The 18479-nt window shown below is 36.7% G+C and overlaps 1 protein-coding gene across 1 annotated transcript in view; it reads right to left on the reverse strand.

Moving 5' to 3' along the window:
* Positions 1–2953, reverse strand: part of LMBR1 (limb development membrane protein 1) — an 82380-nt gene extending 79427 nt beyond the window's left edge. Inside the window, exon 1 of the mRNA XM_088018339.1 lies at positions 2913–2953. The gene's annotated coding sequence lies outside the window, so the exon portion shown is untranslated. The remainder of the gene's footprint in view (positions 1–2912) is intronic.
* Positions 2954–18479: the final 15526 nt, after the last annotated feature.

Below are 18479 nucleotides of genomic sequence, written 5' to 3' on the forward strand. Positions count from 1 at the left end.
GAAAGCTCCCTGAGACCAAGCTGGACTTCCTACTCATTTCTGTGTCTCTTTCAGATGGAGGCCTGATACAAATTAGCCACTGGGGGGAAAAGTCATCTGGTCATAAAATACAGTACAAGGTCACTTTTATGTAAGTTTGCCAAAAGGGACATAAACCAGGACAATTTCACACTGTGACACAGGATAGAAACATATTAAAACAATCTCTGTTCCTCCTCCATTGTGCTGTCACAGTGCTCAGCTTTATAGGCCTTCCCGGCACCGGCACCGGGCTCTTCGCTTCCACCTGGTCAGTCTAATTAATTAAGAAAGGAAGTTACCTCAAATTCTGTACTTTTTGCTTTTATTATCAAGCACTTCGTTTGAAGTTATAGGAGTTAACCTCTTAATCCTACAGACCGTGTGCTATGTTCTGGACATTTGGGGATGTCTGGATATAGCTGGATAATTGGTCAGGATGTTGCTGTCGCTTATGTTAAATTTTATGCCAAGGCTTCAAATCAAAGATAGGCACTAAGGTGAGGCACAATATAAAGTTACTCCCAGAAACATCTTTGGTTTGCGAATTAATCTGTCACTGATTATATTTTTTTCACTTTCATTAAATTGTTGAATTTTTACTTCGTAACATCTGAACTCAAAGTAAGATGTTAAAATATAATATGAAATAAATATATTCCTAACCCTTATTTCAACCCTGGCCAGAGGTTAGACCCTCAGAGTTCACGATGCAATCAGCAAACATCTTCTGACATCATCCCACATAATCCAGAGGCCTCTCCGAGGCAGAATGGGAAGAGAAAACCACACAGCTGATCTGAGGTGTGACAGGAACAGCAGTGCTGTCGGCCCCAATACCCTTGTACTCTGGTATATGACTGAGTGACCAAGACAAAAACTGCAGAGAAAGGATCTCCACCACAACACTCAGCAGATGCAACCGTTTTTATCAGAACTGAAACAAACATTAAGATGCAAGCATGGGATCAGGTTCAAACACACATGAACAAATATAATGCTTGACACAATACATAAAGGTTACTAATAATATAAATTTGATAAACATTTAGGTGCTAATAATAAGTTAGAGTTCTAAGATAAAAGTTACCTTACTAAAAAAATGTTTTGCTTTATCCAAACCATTTACATTCTCCTACCCTTGAGAATATAAAGAATGGGAATAGTGAGGAGATGGTCCTAATAAAATAGAAACATGCACCATGGTAAGGAGAGAGAAGAAAGGCTCATTTAAGGCCCTTAAAAGGGCATGGTCAACCCCCCAGGCCTAAAATGTCCTGTTTGAATTAACATAGTGGTTTAATTAAAAACTAAGTAGAGAATTCTGCTTAATTTGATTTTCAATTCAAGCTCTGCATCCGCCCGTGGCCAGTGGCCAATTTCCGCGTCTCGGCACAATATGCAAGGGGCTGTTTTAAAATCGATTGCCCAGGGGAATCAATGGGAGTATGGTGGAGCCATATGCCATTTAGGGACTCCACCAGACTTAGACATAGTAAAACAGCACCAGGAGGGTGGCCAAAGGAATAAAAAAGAAATTTAACTTAACCATATTTCAAGTTTGTCATTACTCAAATCATTGTGCGGAATCTACCAATTAGAAGTGTTTTCTAAGCCCTCTTCAATATCCCTTCAGACTAGATGTGTCTAATGCCAATGAGCAAAAAGCTTTAAAGGATATACACAAAGGAATATCCTTGCTAGCCAGCTGTGTTAAAAGTCAATGTCTGTGATACATTCGCTTCAGTGAGGCAGCAGTACAAGTCTGGGATACAGTCTACAACACCGTGTAAAGAACTACAGATCTCAACAAACACGATGTAAAACCTGCACAAGTCAACTCCTAGGATCGTGTATTAGAGAAAGGCCTAACAATGAAAGGCTCAAACATAGTTTACACATTTAAGACTTAACCATGCAATGCTAATAACCCTTGCAACTTTCACGTAATTGATTTTAAAACTGAAAAATATGAATATTTAAAATAATATGTCACAATTACCTCAATTTTAAAGCTTTCCAAACAATTCTAACAGGGTCTAGAATGCACCTTATCTTCAAGCAGGTTTGATTTTGCTTCAGTCCATGTCATTTCAAAATGGGAAAAATAATTTGTAACCTTAAAATTGCCCAAGGTAATATGTGAATAATTAAGAACGGACTGTACTGTACTCCGTTGCTTTCTGATGGCCCCATAGAACACTTACTGGTGAAATGCATTAAGCTCTAGAATGACAGCACTAATAGCTACCATACCCTGGGCTGTGTGTTCTACATGAATAATCCCCTCTCATTTAATCCTTAAATAATACAGTAAGGTAACAATCATTACTATACTCATTTTACAGAAAGAGAACGTGAGGTCCAGATGAAAAAACCGGCCCAGGCTGTGAGACTCAAAGGGCAGATTTCCTCACCTGAGCACCCTCACCCTCCATCTCTCTGCCACAGGCCCCTCAGTGCAAGAAGAGCAGAATCATTCTGCCTCTTCTGCCTCCAGGCTACAGCCCCATTTTCCCTTCCCTCCTCTAAGAGTTTTAAAGACCAAGTTCTTTCATTTGGTTCCTACAACGCCCAATCATTGTCCAGAGATGCAAGTTGGACAAATGGTAACCAACCATCCTGAGCTCTGTCTCCTTGCCCTCCTTTAGATCCTTCGCTGAGCTGGGGAATCACCTGGACTGGTCATGTCGACTGTACCCTACAGTCATCCAACACATCAGTCCCCTCTGAGATCACGAAATGGGGCTGGTGATGTTGAGGGATTCTGAGGAGACTAACAAAGATGTGCTTAGAAAAGAATATTCTTTTAAGTGCGTATAGAGAGACTAGACGTAAAAAACTTAAGAGGAAAGAATGCTCTACAGTGGTAGGTATGAAATATCTTCAAGTACCTTCTTGTGTCCTTCCTCAAGCTGCGTCTCCCCTTGGACCTTAGTCTACAAGGGGAAACAAGAGAACAGTGACATGTCACTGGGGTTTTTGTCAGTTTTTTTTTTATTCTAGAGATGGTAATTCTACTCCAATAAATGTAGCCAAGTCCCTCTTCTAGTTGGTTAGTTCACAACAAGGGAGGAAAGCAATTTGGAGACAAGAGGTCTGTCCACATTACACACTGTTTTTTAAAATAACCTATTTAACTAAAAACTAGAATTTTATAAAGAGTATAAATTAGGTAGAGAAACGTATACTACCAAATATGAAATTACACTTAACACTGAGCTTTACCAATTGTTTTTGTACTTGGCAAGATTACACACAAGGCAGAGATAGGACAAAAGAACAATCTGCATATTTAACGCAAACACCAGCAGAACAATGTTGGGGACCTATGCTGCAACGCTGTTTAGCAGGACAAGGTGCGTGACCGATTCAGTATGGTGGTGTCTCCACATGTACTCCTTCCCTTAGTGACGTATGTTTAAACTCTGACATGTGCATTTATCTCCATACTTAAATAAAACAGTAGATGCAAAAATCTTTTTCAAAATTCTGTTGCCAACTCCATTATCTATAGATAATGGAGCACAAAATCCAAACTAACTGGCAGAGGATTCAAGGCCTCCAGGATGTGACCCCAACAAGATTCCATGCACCCTGATCTCTCACCAATTCTCCGTTCTGTAGCTAAGGGTCAGCCATTCCCTCAATCCAGTCAGAACCCGTGCCTTCCCCCAGTTCCCTAGGCAAATCAAGCTCTTCACTCCATAGTGCCCCCCACCGCAGCGGTGTGAAAGTCCATCACACTGCGTCCTGGCAGACTGCACCTCTTCTTTCTCCTTCCGCCTACCCCTGGGAGGCAGAAGCCCTGACTTCATTTCTGTCCCCAGCAAAGTCCTACAGTAGCATAATAATTACTTTCTAGTAGGTGCGTAGTAAAACTCTGTTGAATGAATGAATATCCATCAAAAGCTTTGGCTCTAAAATTATACAGAAATCGCTTTCTCAAGTGTCTCCTATGCTCTCACTTCTTCTTGATGTTCTTTCCAGCCCTCTTTAACACAATATTTTACATTCCATTCTTCTAGAAACTCTGTCTTCTGGCTCCCAGAAAACCACACTTCTCTTGCTCCCCTGCCTTCTGGCAGGACCTGCTCAGTGGTCCCCTCCGCTTCCTCCCCCCTGCAGCAGGCCGTGTAGCCCTCTTCTCTGCTCCAGCCTCACTTGTCCTCGGCCACCTCATCCCCTTGGGCGGCCCCAGTACACTCCACAGTGTTGACGTGTGAAGATCACAACCACTTTGGGGTGGTTAAAAGTGACCCTAGGTTTTAGTACCAGTTCTGGAATTGTACATACAAGGCCCTTAGACAATTTAATAATATTTAATATATTTGGACCTCAGTTTTCTCCTTACAAAAGGAAGGTTTGTATTAAATCCCATTCAGCAAAACTCCTATAATTTCTTCACGAAGTCATAAACACTCAAAGAGCTTTTTAAACTGAAACTACACAATTCTTTCACATTATACAGATGACTTAAATAATTCAAATACATCATGATAAAAAACAATTCCAATATACCAAAGCCAGTTTTCTCAATGTCAGGGTTGACTACCAAATACAACCATCCATTCTGATCTCAGGACATTTACTATATATGAAATCAACGCTGAGTTTTTCAGCTTCAAACTATTCAAGTATGGAATAATATCTAGAAAGCAAAAAGGTGCATCCACTAAAACAATACTTTATCACCTCTGTGACTCTTTCCCAGCATCCTTCAACACACAGACCTAAAAAGTGCTGCACTTAAGGTTTAAAATCAGAAGACTTATCAAAATGTGAAACTAAACAATTTCATTCCTAAGTACCTACAAAAAGTTATATGAAATAAAAAGTCATATAAATTCACAGTTTATGGCTTCCCTTGCCAAATTTATGGAACTGGCATTATAGTATTATTCAACAATAAGATACATAGGCATACTTTCGCTTCATGTATCACAATATGAATAGAACTAACAACTAAAAAGGTGTAATGTGTCTATAAATAAACTGTAACCTAGAACTCATTTTTGCCAAAAAGTATTAACTACTTAAATCTTTGTATTATATTCCAAATGTTTATAGCAAAGACCTCCACAAGCTATAAACAGAAACATTGTTCATTTCACTTTAAAATGTTATATTCAAAGACAGATGAAGTTATTACCACTGATACAGTCTGGACTGATTGTTTAAGATGCCCTTGCAAAGTCTCCTGTTTTGCTCACTTCTAACCTCCCACATTCACTAAGATCAGTAACTCACAGTATCTTGAGAATTTGACTATCTCCAGGGCATGTTTGATTTTATAAAATGCTACTCTTCTGAAAATACTAGATATAAAATAACTTTTACATCAAGATATGTTTTAATATTTTGAGAATTTCATGTCATGCTTTAAACTAAATGCGAGAGAGCCTAGGAAAGGAAGAATGGCTATTTTATCAGCTTTATTCTCTACAAACATTCCACCAAGTAAACATTCAAAGGCCAAAAGATGACTTCCTCCCTGTGGGCACACAAAATCATTCAATATGCACTATTATTAATAGTACTGTCAACATGATTAATATTAATAAGATGTTATTATTACTAATTAAACTTTTGTATTTCAAATGGTGGCTCAAGCCTGCTTTTACTAGTTCAACATGAATGACGTATACTTCTTAATTTGACAAGTTTAATTCCAAAATATGATTCCCTTACCTTTTTCAGGCCAGCAAAACCTTCTGATTCCAGAAAGAAAAAGGCAAAGGGCATCAACACAAATAAACAAAGGTTGGAAAAGAGAGAAGCAAGATTCCACAAGCCTATAAGGAGATAGCAAAAAAAAGAATAAAGATTAGAGACAGGACTTGTAAAAAAAATTACTATGCTAAATTATGATATTAGTCGAAGATCTATACTTTTTACTAATAAAAATAAACATAAACTTGAGGACAGTGGACTAACGAATCACCTAAACTTAGAAATGAGAAAATAATTACACATCCAAATTTCTGTAACTTTGTAACTTGTAACCTATTAGGAAAAGCCAATATAGAAACTAGAAATATTTTTCCTCATGTCCTAAAACAAATTCACTAAAGATATGACAAATGCAGAGATCCAAAGACACAGTCTCTTTAGACATACTGGCAACTGAATATTTAAATTAGATCCACTAGCATTTACTGAGCACTTAATAAATGCCAGATACTCTACTAGACATTGTACATGCATAATATCATTTAACTTAAGCCTAGTAAAAACACTAAGGGTAATAATTAGCATCTATTGAGCCCTTCTGTGCCAAGCACTATTCTGAGTGATTTACCAATATTATACAAACTCACATACTCTTCATAGGAATCCCCCAACAAGACAGAGAAACAGGCTGGTTATATAACTTAGCCAAGGTTGCAGAGCCAGTGGCAGAACTAACTCCTGGGATTTTTAAAAACCACTATATCATAGAAGTTTAAGTAAGCAATTCTAAGTGGGAAGGAAAATTTAAGAGAGGCAGGCAAATTCATATTACCTTTTCCCTTTCTGACACATTCTGTACTCTTGTAAAACCACAATAAAAAGGTACTAAGATGACAATAAAAATAGATTTAGAAAAAGAAGACTAAGTCTGTCTTTGGGATTATGTTTGGCCAAACATCTTATACCTTTTATAGGTATAACACTCAAATTTAAAACAATTTTCAAAATAATGCCTACTTTTTTTTAGATTTTTATTTATTTGAGAGAGAATGAGAGAAGAGAGAGAGAGAACATGAGAGGGGGGAGGATCAGAGGGAGAAGTACACTTCCCACTGAGCAGGGAGCCCAACGTGGGACTCAATCCCGGGACTCCAGGACCATGACCTGAGCTGAAGGCAGTCGCTTAACCAACTGAGCCACCCAGGCGTGCCAAAATAATGCCTATAATACTTATAAAATCAAAAGTTAAAGATAAAATTATGCTAAGCATAAATTCAATCTATCGCATGCACTTATCATTCAGTGCTTTGGAAAATGGGAAACCAACATTCTTTCAACACCCTTATTTAGAAGGCACCGTTCCAAGCACAGGAGACACAGGAACAAACAAAACACAAAACCTTTGTTTTCACCAAAATATGGTATGAGGAATCTTTTCAGTTTTAGCCATTCTAACAAGTATAAAGTGGTATCTCCTTACTGTTTTAATTTACATTTCCCTAATCAATAAAGAATAACATGAACATCTTCATTAACTTATCTGCCACCCATGTATATCTTCTTTGGTGAAGAGTCTCTTCAAGTCTGTTGCCCATTGTTTCATTAGATTGTTTACTTATTGTTGAGTCTGTCAAGTTCTTTATATATGCTGAATACAAGTCCTTTATCAGGTATATAATTTGCAGATATTTTCTCCCCATCTCTAGATTGTCTTTTCATTTTTTTAACAAGTATCTTTCAAAGAACAAAATTTCTTCATTTTGACAAAGTCCAATTTACCAATTTTTTCTTTTACAGACCATCTTACCCAAGAAATTATATGGTCTAGCCCAGTAACACTAAGACTTTCTCCTATGGTTCCTTCTACAAGGGTTACAGTTTTAAGATTTACATTTAGATCTATGATCCCTCTGAGTCACTTTTGTATATGGTGCCAGGTATGGACTGAAGTTCATTTTTTTCCCTATGATTATCCAATTGCTCCAACACCATTTGTAGAAAAGAATACCCTTTTTCCACCAAATTGCCTTTGCACCTTCTTTGAAAGTAAATTGACAATATATGTGTAGATATATTCCTGGATCCTCTATTCCATCGAGTCGATCTATTTATCTTTATGCCAATACCACACCATCAATGATTACTATGGCCTTAATATAGTCTTCGAGTTGGGTAGTAAGTCCTCCAATTTTGTTCTCTCTCAAAGTTGTTTTGACTATTCTAAGTCCTTTGAAGTCCTATCTGAATTTCAGATCAGCTTTTAAATTTCTACAAAAAAAAAAAAAAAAAGCCTGCTGGGATTTTGAATGAGGTTGCATTTAATTGGGAGACCCATCTGGGGAAAACTGACATCTTAACATTGTCTTCTTGTCCATGAACATGGTATATCTTTCCATTTATTGTGGCATTCTTTAATTTTTGTCAGCAGTGTTTTATAGTTTATGGTATACAGGTCCCACACATCCCTAAGTATATCAGGTTTATGATGCTACTGTACACAAGTGGGCTTGTTTTTTTTAATCAATATCCAATTATTCATTGCGAGAATCCAGAAATGCAATTGAGTTTTGTATATTTACCGTGTATCCTGCAACCCTGCAAATTCATTTATTGGTTCTAATAGCTTTTTAATAACAGATTCCATCACAATTTCTATATAGACAACCATATCATCTGTTAATAGAAACAGTTTCACTTTTTCCTTTCCAACCTCAATGTCCTTTATTTTCTAAAAATCACCAGAACAATGTTGAATAGAAGTGGTGAGAGGGGACATCCTTGCCTTATTTCTATTCGCAGGGAAAAGAGCATTCAGTCTTTATTAAGCATGATGTTATCTGTAGGGTTTTTACAGATGCTCTTTATTAGGATGAAGAAATTCCTTTTCATGCCTAGTTTGCTGATTTTATCAAGAATGGATGTTGAGGGTGCCTGGGTGGCTCAGTCGTTAAGCGTCTGCCTTCGGCTTAGGTCATGATCCCGGGATCCTGGGATAGAGTCCTGCATCGGGCTCCCTGCTCTGCAGGAGACCTGCTTCTCCCTCTCCCACTCGCCCTGCTTGTGTTCCTGCTCTTGCTATGTCTCTGTCAAATAAATAAATAAAATCTTTAAAAAAAAAAAAGAATGAATGTTGAATTTTTTTTCTGCTTTTTCTGCATGTATTGTGGTGACTTTTCTTTTTTAGGGTTTGAATATAGTAATTACATTCATTGATTTTTCAAAAGTCATACTGTATTATCCTTTTTATATATTGCTGTATTTGATTTGCTAAATTTTGTTTAGAATTTATGCATATATGTTCATGAGGGATATTAGTCTGTAATTTTCTTTTCATGTAATGTCTGTCTGGTTCTGGAATCAGGGTAATGCTAGGCACCATGAATTAGGAAGTGTTCCTTCATTTCTAATTTTCTAAAAGAGTCTGTGTAGAACTGGTATTGCTTCTTCCTTAAATATTTGATAGAATTGACAGTGAAGTCTTCTTGGCCTACAGTTTTATTTGTGAGAAATTTGTAACATTTTTACAATGTCTGAGAGACTTTAGTAGTTTTTGCCTTCCAAATTTTTCCATTTCTCTAAGGTGTTGTATTGGCATAAAGGTTTTCACAATGTGCACTAATTATCCTTTTAATACCTGTAGAATCCACATGTATCATATGACCTCACTGATATGAGGAATTCTTAATCTCAGGAAACAAACTGAGGGTTGCTGGAGTAGTGGGGGGTGGGAGGGATGGGGTGGCTGGGTGATAGACATTGGGGAGGGTATGTGCTATGGTGAGCGCTGTGAATTGTATAAGACTGTTGAATCACAGACCTGTATCCCTGAAACAAATAATACATTTTATGTTTTAAAAAAAAGAAGAAGATAGTAGGAAGGGAGAAATGAAGGGGGGGAAATAGGTGGGGGAGACGAACCATGAGAGACTATGGACTCTGAGAAAGAAACTGAGGGTTCTAGAGGGGAGAGGGGTGGGGGGATGGGTTAGCCTGGTGATGGGTATTAAAGAGGGCATGTACTGAATGGAGCACTGGGTGTTAAACGCACACAATGAATCATGGAACACTACATCAAAAACTAATGATGTAATGTATGGTGATTAACATAATAATAAAAAAAATACCTGTAGAATCCATAGTGATGTCATCTATTTCACTCCTGATATTGGTAATTGGTGTCTTCTCTTTTTTTTGCTAATCAACCTTGCTGCAGCTTTATCAATTTTATCAATCTCACTTTCTCTGTATTTTCTGTTTTCTATTTCACTGATTTCTCCTCTTATCCTTTTTTTATTTCCAATTTTCCTTTTTTTTTAAGACTTATTTATTTATTTGAGAGAGCGAGAATGAGAAAGAGAGAGAGTACATGAGAGGGGGAGGGTTAGAGGGAGAAGCAGGCTCCTCGCTGAGCAGGGAGCCCGATGCGGGACTCGATCCCGGGACTCCAGGATCATGACCTGAGCCGAAGGCAGCCACTTAACCAACTGAGCCACCCAGGCGCCCTCCAATTTTCTTAATTCGGTATTCATTTGTTCCCCTCTTCCTGTTTTCTTAAGGTGGAAATTGTGGGCACTGATTTGAGACCTTTTTTCTTTTCTAAAATAGACATTTTAGTGCTATAAATTTTCAAATGTTTTATTTTTGTTTTCATTTAGTTCAAAGAACTTCCAAACTTCCCTTCTAATTTCTTCTTTGACCTATTATTTAGTTACCAAATAATTGAGTGATTTTCTAAATATGTTTCTTTTACTGGTTTCCCATTTAATTTCATTAGAGAACCTATCTTGTATGACTTAAATTCTTCTAAAAGTACTGAGATTTATTTTATGGCACAGAATATGGTCTCTCTTGGTAAATGTGCCTACTGTACTAAAAGAATGTATATTCTACAACTGTTGGGCAGAGTGGTCTATAAATGCAAATTAGGCCAAATTAGTTAAGAATGTTATTCAAATCTTCTGTGTTGTCTTCTTAATTTGTTCTATCAATTATTAAAAAGAAGATATTGATAAATCTGAATAGAACTGTGATTTTGACCATTAATCCTTTCATTTCTATTAAATTTTTGCTTTATGTATTTAATAGCTACTTATTAGGTAGATAAATGTTTATTATGTTTTGATGAATTTCATCATTATGAAATGATCTTATTTATGCCTGGCAAAATCTATACCCTTTTCTAATAATAATAATATACCTACTCCAGCTTTCTTTTTATTAGAATTAGCATGGTATACCTTTTTTCTTCTATTGCTCTAAACCTATTTGTGTCTGTATATTTAAAATGGGTTTACTGTAGGCAGCATATACTTGAGTCCTTCCTTTTTATTCAGTCTGATAATCTCTGCCTTTTTTTTTAAGTTTATTTATTTGTTTATTTTTAAGTAATGTCTACACCCATCGTGGGGCTCGAACTCACAACCCCAAGATCAAGAGTTACATGCTCTTCCGACTGATCCAACCAGGTGTCCCCAATCTCTGTCTTTTAATTGGAATGTTTAGACCACTAATGTTTACTGATATGGTCAGGTTTAAGTCTATTGATTTGCTCTTTGTTTTCTATTTGTCCCATTTATCTTCCCTTTTTCTTCTTTTTCTGTGCTCCTTTGGATTAATTTTTATGATTCCATTTTATTTCTTACAGTTGCTTATTGACTGTATCTCCTTGTTGAGCTATTTTACGGTCATCTGCAGGTTTATCACATACACCCTAACTCATCACAATCTGCTTTCAAGTGATATAATACTTCATGTACAGCATAATAACCTTCCAATAGTATATTTCCATTTCTTTCCTTCTGCCTCTGTGCTATTGTTGTCATGAATTTTACCTGTATATACTATAAAATCACAATACATTGTTACTACTTTTTAAGCAGCCAATTATCTTTTTATTTTTTTTAAAGATTTTATTTATTTGAGAGAAAGAATGAGAGATAGAGAGCATGAGAGGGAAGAGGGTCAGAGGTGGAATTTGGTATGAGAGGGAAGAGGGTCAGAGGGAGAAGCAGACTCCCCGCTGAGCAGGGAGCCCGATGTGGGACTCGATCCCGGGACTCCAGGATCATGACATGAGCCAAAGGCAGTCGCTCAACCAACTGAGCCACCCAGGCGCCCCTCTTTTTATTTTTTTAAAGATTTTAATTATTTATTTGAGAGAGCACAACCGGGGGGGAGGGAGAGGCAGGCTCCCCACTAAGCAGGGAGCCCGATGCAGGGGCTCAATCCCAGGACCCTGGCATCATGACCTGAGCCGAAGTCAGACGCTAACCAACTGAACCACCCAGGTGCCCCCAATTATCTTTTTAAAAGACATATAATAAAAACTTTTATATTTTGCCACAAAATTCAGCCAATAACCTGAATGAGCCTGGAAGCAAATTCTTACCAAGAGCCTTCAATAAGGAATGCAACCTCATGAAAACATTGTCTACCAATTCTGAATCTGTGTCAATTGTAAGTCAGTTTTGACTTATTTTTCTCTTTGTTATGAGTTTTCCTTTCCTGCTTTGTACTCAGTTGTAGACTCAAGGTAGGCAGAGTGAACCTCCAAAGATGTCCATATCTTAATCCCTGGAATCTGTGAATATGTTACATTACATGGTATATTAGTTTTCTAGGGCTGCTCTAACAAAGTACCACAAACTGGATGGCTTCCAACAACAGAAATTTGTTCTTTCACAGTTCTGGAGGCTGTAAGTCCAAAATCAAGGTATCAGTAGGGCCATATCCCTTCTGAAGGCTCTAGACAAGAATCCTTCCTTATCTCTGGTAGAGACAAGGTAGCTGCATTCCTAGTTCTTATAGAAGTATCTCTCCAAATCTACTTGTCTTCACATGGCCTTTTTCAGGTGTGTCTGTGTCTCTGTTTTATCTTCTTATAAGGATACTAGTAATTAAATTAGGGCCCACCCTAACCCAGTGTGACCTTATCTTAACTAATTACAACTTCAAAGACATTATTTCCAAATAAGGCCACATTCTGAGGTTCGAGGTGGACCTGATGGGGGAAAGAAGGGTGGGCAGGAAAGAGGACCATTATCCAATCCAGTATACATGCCAAAAAGACTGCAGATATAATTATTAAGGCTATAGACCTTAATATAGGGAGACAGATCATCTTAGATTAGCCAGGTGGGTGAAACCTACCCAACGAACCTTTAAAAGCAGAGAACTTTCTCCAGCTGAAGTCAGAGAGAAGCAGTAGAAGGGTAAATCAGGGAGGAACTCAAGCCACTTTTTCTGGAGGGGGTCACATGAAAAACATAAGAGGTGGGCAGCCTCTAGGGCAAAGACCAGCACCTGGCAAGGAAATGGAGGACTTCAGTCTTACAACCACAAAGAACCAAATTCAGCCAATAACCTGAATGAGCCCGGAAGCAAATTCTTCCCCAGAGCCTCCAATAAGGAATGCAACCTCACGAAAACCTTCATTTCAGCTTCCCCCCACAAAAGAACATCCATTTAATAAGATCTTACAAAGAGAAATGTTTAAACTGAGATTATGATAGTCCATTAATTCTATTCATCTGTAAAACAAGATGTTTCTCTGTGCAACTCTCACCTGTCTAGTACTCTGCCCAGAACCTCCAGCCACCTGCCCCCCAACTATAGCCTGCACCTCCATTCTCTCGGCAGCACCCTCCAGCAGTTGAATGTATTTATTTATATGCTGAATTGCTATTCTTCAGTGCCTAGGTTTTCTTGAAAACTTAGTTGTTTTAGGTGACAGGGTATATACAGTCTCTTACTTCATCTTGGCCAGACTATATGTAGCTTTTAAACTTGAATGCTGATTTTAATTTTTCTTACTTCATACCTGAGCCTTAGTTTTTGATAAAACAATAAACACAGGGAATGCTCTGGGCATAAAATACCATAGCAGATCACTCATTCTTTACTCACTGTCCTCATGGATTTGTTAATCTTTAAAAAGCTGCTTTTAACGGGTAGTTACCCACTGTTTGAAGTTGACTTCCCAAATACTTATTGAGGTCCTTGACCCTTTTTTAAATTGTTTCAACACACAACTCAATAAAGCCTAAGCCTCAACTCCTATGTCTTAGACAAAATTGTTCCCTATTGTAAAATATCCATTCTCTTTACTCTCTTGCCCTAAATTCCTAAAATATAACTGCTCCAGTACACATTCTATAGTGGGCCTCTAGGATAGCTCACAAAACCATCATGCTTATTCTTTTTTCTCCCTTTTCTATACCCTGCCCATTATATTCTTTGATACATTTAGAAAGTGCACTCTAATCAAATAGGATAGTATCCTAGGGGCACCTGGGTGGCTCAGTCAGTAAGCATCTGCCTTCAGCTCAGGTCATGATCCCAGGGTCCTGCGATTGAGTCCTGCATCGCATCAGGCTCTCTGCTCAGCAGGGAGTCTGCTTCTCCCTCTGCCTGCCACTCCCCCTGCTTGTGTGTGTCTCTCTCTCTCTCTCTCTCTCTCTCTCTCGCTGTCAATAAATAAATAAAATCTTTTTTAAAAAAACGACAGTGTCCTAAAAACATATTAAACATAATGAAATCATTGCAAAGCCTCACTTTGTTAAGCTCCTATTATACTATTCAATACCTGCTACTTTCAATTTACACTCTGAAAGGGAAAAAAAAAATCACTTAGGAAAAAAAGTACCAGTTTTATATCTTCTCAAAGAATTGTGTTAAATTAAAAGGACCTCTCTTCCTGTTTCTACTGGTCTAAATAAAGATCTCTTTAACAAAATACTTAAGCAGGGTAGACATACATTTGTAAGATTCTGAAATTAAGATTTATTCAAAATAAGCAAAAGTGTACTTTTAATGCACCAAGAATAACAAGTAAACACAGAATTTTGGAGCAGAAAAGAACTTTGAGATCGCTTGTTTAATTCACTCAGAAACCAAATTCTTTTTTTAAAATTTTTAAAAGTGGTTAAATAAATGCCACACAAATTCCAAAACTTACAAATAATGGACAAAGGATTAGATCCAAGATCTCTTGCTCTTTCTACACTACTGTATGGATCTCACACTTATCATTCTGGATGAAAAAAGCACAATATTTTGAATTTTGTTAATATCATCTGCTGAAAAAAGCAATCAGTTTAATAAGATTTTACTAAAGGAAATGTTTAAACTGAGAATATGACAGCTTATTAATTCTATCCATCGGTGTAAAACAAAATTAGTGGAGCTTCTGATCAGTTTGAAAGACACTGAAACAGAATTCAGCACTTCTACATTATATGTGAGCACATGTACACCCAAGCCTCTGAAAACATCAAATACAGAAAGGTTTTAACAAATCCAACTCTGATAAAACACTGACTGTACTATATGTACTCTGTGTGCTATAATGTCCTCTGACAAAACAAGGCATTCACACTATTCATGATTTAAAAGGCCTAAAAGTCCTGAGGCCAGATGTCTGAGTAAGTGGCACTTTATGTCTGACTAGCCTAAGATTGCATCTATCAGCTATACATGAGCTGGAAAAGGAACTTCAACTCTGTGTCCTCATAAAATAGGCTACAACTTAACTCATAGTTAAGGGCTCTCATAAAGAAGAGAAATAACATACCAAATACTAAACAAATGTCAGTGCCTCCCGCCAGCCATCTCAAAATAATGTAAATGTTCCAAACAACTGAAAAATTCTAATGCACACCAGCTTTGACCTGATAAAGACAAGAAAGTGATTTACAGCTAAAATCAGCTCTCAACCTTTCCCTAAAGAATTATTCTCATTAGGGGCTTCCTGGGTGGCTCAGTCAGTTAAGCATCTGCCTTCAGCTCTGGTCATGATCCTGGAGTCCTGGGATGGAGCCCCGAGTCTCTTCGAGTCTCTTCGGGCTCCCTGCTCAGCAGGGAGTCTGCTTCTCCCTCTCTCTCTGCCAATCACCAGCTCATGGTCTCTCACACTTGCTCTCACAAATAAAATCTTTTAAAATTTTTTTTAAAAAGCATGATTCTCATTAATTATACCCCAAAAAGCTTACAAAACAAAAACCTGTATATACACACATTAAAAATATATAAAAACAGGGGCGCCTGGGTGGCTCAGTCGTTAAGTGTCTGCCTTCGGCTCAGGTCATGATCCCAAAGTCCTGGGATGGAGGCCCTCATCGGGCTCCCTGCTCAGCAGGGAGTCTGCTTCCCCTCTCACACTCCCCCTGCTTGTCTTCCCTCTCTCGCTGTCTCTCTCTTCATCACATATATAAATAAAATCTTTAAAATATATATATATATAAACATATATATATATAAACAACGACCAAAAACAGAAACAGAAAATAAGAAATACACCAAATTACTAACAATGTGAATGTACTAAAATTATGGATGATTTGCTTCCTACTTTTCTACATATTATTAGTTTTCTATAAGGAGCAAATAAAGACCCTTAAAAAAAATGAAATATATTTAGACCTTGTTGTGAAACTCAAAATTCTCCAAATCCCTGTTAGGTAATCTCCCAACAAAATGCTGGCCTTCCCGTCAGCCATGCCATTCACTCTATTTACCAGCCTCACTGACAACACAGTTCAAATCCAAGCTTCAGCCAAGTCACAGATTACCACTTAGGAGGGAGCTCAAAGCTTGCTCTCAAATAGTTGCCACCATGAATATAAACCCCTGAATGCTTAAAATCCACTATACTTTTATAATAAGGGGTAAAACTTTATTAGTTTTTGTAATTTGAAACAACATTCGTAGCACAGAAAGGAACTTTTTTATTGTTATTGAACTATAAATACACGTACTCCCAGAATTCATCCTTCTGATCATATATGTCTCCTTTCATGCAGGGAAAACTACAAATTGTTCTCTGAAAATCAAAAGTTAAGAAATAAAACTCTGGGGGCGCCTGGGTGGCTCAGTCGTTGAGCATCTGCCTTCGGCTCAGGTCATGACCCCAGGGTCCTGGGATCAAGCCCCGCATCGGGCTCCCTGCTCCGCGGGAAGCCTGCTTCTCCCTCTCCCACTCCCCCTGCCTGTGTTCCCTCTCTCGCTGTGTCTCTCTCTGTCAAATAAATAAATAAAATCTTGAAAAAAAGAAAAAAGAAATAAAACTCTGCCTTGGGCAAAAGCTCACAAATCAGAAAAAGTATCTGCTCTGACTAACCTACACACTTAAAATGAAGATAATTAAGAAAAGCTAAATAAAGAAACCTGTATCAACAGATATCAACAAGCAGCAATGTCTGCAGAACAAGTGGAGAAAATGATGAGTATGATCACAAAGATTCTGAATACCAACTCATTTAGTTTGACAGGAAATTAGATGCCTACATTTTTATATATAAGTAACTTTATATATATAAAGTATATATATTATATATACTTTATATATAAGTAATATATGTGTGTACATATGTATGCTATATATGTGTGCATATATAATACATAAGTGTGTGTATATATATACATATATCATTTAAATTTTTTTTTTATTTTCCCCCAATTGCCCCTTTTCCAGGAGACTCAACATTACTACTAATGGTTTTGACAACCACAATTGTAGGAAGGGATATGTGATACAGAACCTCCACTGTATTTATTTTTGCAAGAAATATTCACTTAACACAAAGAATTTGAGAGCTGAGGTCTTATCTTAACAGAAAAATCATCTACACAAATAACCAGTTTTTATTCAAAGTCTAAATAATTAAATGCAAAGAATTAAGTTTATTTACCAGAGTAAGTAAATGTGAAAGTTTCAGGCTTAGCTTATGCTAATTTAATTATTAAATCTACAACATATAAGTTAAAGTTACTATGAGAAAAACATCTAATATAGAGAAATATATCTAACATACATTCCTAAGTAGTAATTATATTCTTGACAATTAAGACTTAATTAGTTTCCAACATTTTACAAACATACATCAGACATATATACATAAATATCCCTTAAGAATTATTCTGTAATTTTGATGAAACTTTCCTAATTTTAAATTAGGACTAATATTTATAATATAACTTATTTATATGACTACATATTAATTTATAAAATAAAAATAATCAAATTTCTCTACTTCAAAAGGCTAAAATTACTTCATATAGCTAAAATCCTTCAATATAACCCAAAAAATTCAAAAACCTTGTAGTTTGTCTAAATCAGTATCAGTGACAACCTTTCTGAAAGATGTCCTATGCCTATCTCCCAAAGATGTATCTGAACTTAAACAAAGGTTATTTACTAATCCTAGAATACTTCATTTCAAACCAAACCAAACTGAATTGCCAGATCACCATAGGATGCATTAACTTCTAGCTCCATCTGCTGGAGTCACAAAATATTCCAAAATCTGACATAAAATACTATGAAACAAATGATCTACAATTTATCATACAGACCAAACACTTCATGAATTTAAAACAGAAAATTAATCAGAGTTCAGCCATATTCAATAATTTCTAAAATGATAAATCTAAGTTAAAATCAGTATTGCAGTGGAATTGAGGATCTAACGCTATTGTCAAAAAGTGAGTTATATAATAAAAAAATTCTACCAAGAAAGCAGAAGCCTTAGAGAAAGACAAGTTTGCTTTTGAACAGTAAGTATTGTGTGAACCTCAGAATTAGAACAGCTTCCGTCTATTAGAAGAAAAACAAAAATTAAAAAACAACTTTAGCAATGAGTTGTGAAACTTTTTACCTTAATATAACTTTTTTCTTGTAACAAAAAAGCAATACATGTCCATTGCAGAAATATTATACAATACAAGCACCAAAAAAATGTTTATATCCTGTAATTAATCCTACCACCCAGGGAAAAACATGTTTTTCAACA

This window comes from Eumetopias jubatus, unplaced genomic scaffold (genome assembly GCF_037043125.1).
Source record: "Eumetopias jubatus isolate StellerSeaLion01/CBP00866 unplaced genomic scaffold, mEumJub1_p1.0 scaffold_14, whole genome shotgun sequence".
Classification (NCBI taxonomy): domain Eukaryota; kingdom Metazoa; phylum Chordata; class Mammalia; order Carnivora; family Otariidae; genus Eumetopias; species Eumetopias jubatus.